The 2,912-nt window shown below is 34.1% G+C and overlaps 1 long non-coding RNA gene across 1 annotated transcript; it reads right to left on the bottom strand.

The window, feature by feature from the left end:
- Positions 1-203: 203 nt before the first annotated feature.
- On the bottom strand, positions 204-1,755 carry LOC117125254. The gene is made up of 3 exons (XR_004448076.1): positions 1,640-1,755; positions 930-1,311; positions 204-781 (listed from the first exon to the last, which is right to left on the bottom strand). It is a non-coding gene; the product is annotated as an uncharacterized LOC117125254 (long non-coding RNA).
- Positions 1,756-2,912: the final 1,157 nt, after the last annotated feature.

The following is a 2,912-nucleotide window of genomic DNA, read 5'->3' as shown; positions in this document are numbered from 1 at the left end:
TCTATACTTCTCCGAGGGGGGGGGGCTAGGGGGAACTATAGCCCCCTAGCCCCTCAGGCGCCACCACTGTTTGACAACATGCAAAGGCTCATAAATGTACACCATTTCAAAAGTTTCTCAGCAACATATTGAACATAAAAATCACAAAATCAGCAAAAAGGAAAACTAATATCCAAAATCCGTTAAAAAAAAGTCGTCAAACAACAAAATGGGAATGGTAAAACGATGCCTCGCATGAATCGTCGTTTTGCCTCGCTGCCTCGCATGCCTCACTGCCTCGCACTTTAGTAATACCCAAATTAAAAAAGAATCAGGCAAAAATTGTGACAGATTTAAATAGTTATAATGATATACTGTAATGTATTTATGTAATATTATTGGGATACACTATATTATATGTATTTTTTAAGGAGCTGGCATCTGTAATACTTGAACCAATGTCTAATGGAAGTAGTATTTATGAAGAAATTGATATGTTTCCAGAAGACAATGAAATATGTGCCCTTGTAAAAAAAAGTACTTCGAGCCACTGTTGTTAGGAGCTTGAATATGTATATGTTTTCCATCAATAGCTCCTAGGCTATTTGGGTAGTTCCATCGGAGGTAAAAGTCGTTTGCTAACTTTTCCCATTTGTCAGGTGATGATGGCATTACCATGTAAATACCGCTTAGTCTTTCCCATATTGCCTCACAGACTTCTACAATGATCATTGACACTGTTGAAATGCCCATTCTATAGTTGTAATGGAATGATCCATATGAGTCACCGGTTGCTAACAATCTGTAAATAAACGAATGTATATATTAAACTGGTTAGATAAAACAATGCATTGCCTCTTTTGCTTTTGTTTATTCCAATGTGATCCATTTTTATTGTGTTATGTTGAGTTATCTTATTACATATGTGTACAATTTACATTAGTTTATACCTTTAACAGACAGATAGACGTTCTCTTGGTGAGATGGCTTTCCTGAACCGCGTGTCTTGTTTAACAATATCATCATGGATCAAGTTCAAAATGGTTTCAAATTGTTCTTCCGTCATCCGAAAATAGGCAAAATACTGATCTTCATTTGATTTTAAATCGTTTGTTATCAGGGAGACAGTGACCAATTTTTAGTCTCTTGTGGTTGTTAGGGTTGACCCACACAGATCTTTTATTTGCTTTTTTCTTCACATTTCTAAGTAACAAACTCACAATCAGTTCATCGTCATCGCTACTTGAATCCATTTTTGTTCTGCTGAGAATAATTTAAGCAGGAAACCTACATACAGTAACTATTCCATTTGCACTGACAAGGAAAACGGGTCTATAAAATAACAACAGTATGACATTAAATAATAATATGAATTTAATTAAAAGACTATGAATTTTCAATTATATCTAGCGTGCCTACAATACCGAATATGTAACGCATGGTTCATATTTATTTGTCTGAAACATGGAAGGAACCAAAAACTAGACTATTTAAATGTAGGAAAGGCAGATGTCAATGAACTCACGCCATCGGTAAGCCTAGCCTACGTACCGTGCACTTAATCATAGGCCTAATTTAAGCTGATTTGTATTTTGAGCTCTAATAAATTCTACATAGGCTTATAATAGAATATGTGTAAATAACTAAATATCAAACTTACGAATAGAAATACGAAAAAATTAGATTAAAAGAAAATTTTCAAAACAAACAATACGATGCAACTCGTGACGCAAGTTCCTCGTACTGCCTGCGTGACGTCTGCGTGATGCCAGTTACGCAGTAGATTTGAATAGAATTGACAAAAACCGGACGAGGAACCGGAACTGAAAACGGAACCTGAACTGGAACCTGAATAGATGTGTAAGGCACTTTACACGTGTATGGTCCATGAGGCACCTTACACCATAGGCAGGATAGCAATTATTAAGACATTGATAGTTCCTAAGCTTACTTTCCTTTTTACTGTGGTAACCCACCAATATCTTTTTTTTAAACTTTAGATCAAGTACTATACAAGTTTATTTGGGAACATAAACGGGACAAAATAAATTAAAAAAAAAAAAACTGCGCAAAGAAACAGTGGACTCAAAATGGAAACGTCTGGCCGTGCCCAGAAAGTGTAATAGGTAAAGAGATTTTTAGGTGAGGATAACAAGGAGCATTAGAAAGATATTTGGCAAGAATTTTTAAAACCTATCGATGGAAATTTGTTTTGACATTGTAATCTTTCTCCCAATGATAATACCTTAAATGTTAAAATTGACAATTTGTTTATATTAGAGGTAGTTCGGGCATGGCATGACATACATTTTAAGCAAATAAATACTATTAAGTTGTTACATAATAAAGTGCTGTGGTTTAATAGTCACATTAAAAGACAAGGTGAACCTATTTTTTACATAAGTTAATGTGATAAGGGTATAACGGTTGTAAAAGATTTGCTAAATACTGATGGTAGTACTTTATCATATGAACAATTTATAATTGAATATGGCACATGTATCGATTTTTTGACATAAAATGGTATAATTTTAGCTTTTCCGAAGAAGTGGAAGGATACAATGTTTGGCGAAAAATATGAAACGATGTGGGTAGAACAAGAGGAAAGAATATTAATCAATGTAAGAAAAATAACGAAAAGTATGACATAGGCCTAATAATAAAAAAATATTTGTCAGGCAGATACGAAATGGGAAGAAAAATATGGTCATATTCGAGATTGGATATCTGTCAACATATAAAAGCACAATAGATACAAAATTAAGGTATTTTCAGTACAAAATACTTCATAGGGTCCTAACGATGAATGTGTTTTTGTCAACAAGCTTCTAAATTCATCCTTGTGGTTTGGCGAAAAATAAAATGAGTTAATGTTCGTACAGCGGATACATTCCCGTCCGGTAAACTTTACATACTGAGCATGGTTTATATTA

This window comes from Anneissia japonica, unplaced genomic scaffold (assembly GCF_011630105.1).
Source record: "Anneissia japonica isolate Jap-2015-1 unplaced genomic scaffold, ASM1163010v1 scaffold3711_len311769_cov181, whole genome shotgun sequence".
NCBI classification, from domain to species: domain Eukaryota; kingdom Metazoa; phylum Echinodermata; class Crinoidea; order Comatulida; family Comatulidae; genus Anneissia; species Anneissia japonica.
The sequence above is the reverse complement of the archived record's forward strand: the minus strand, read 5'-3'. Positions and strand labels throughout refer to the sequence as shown.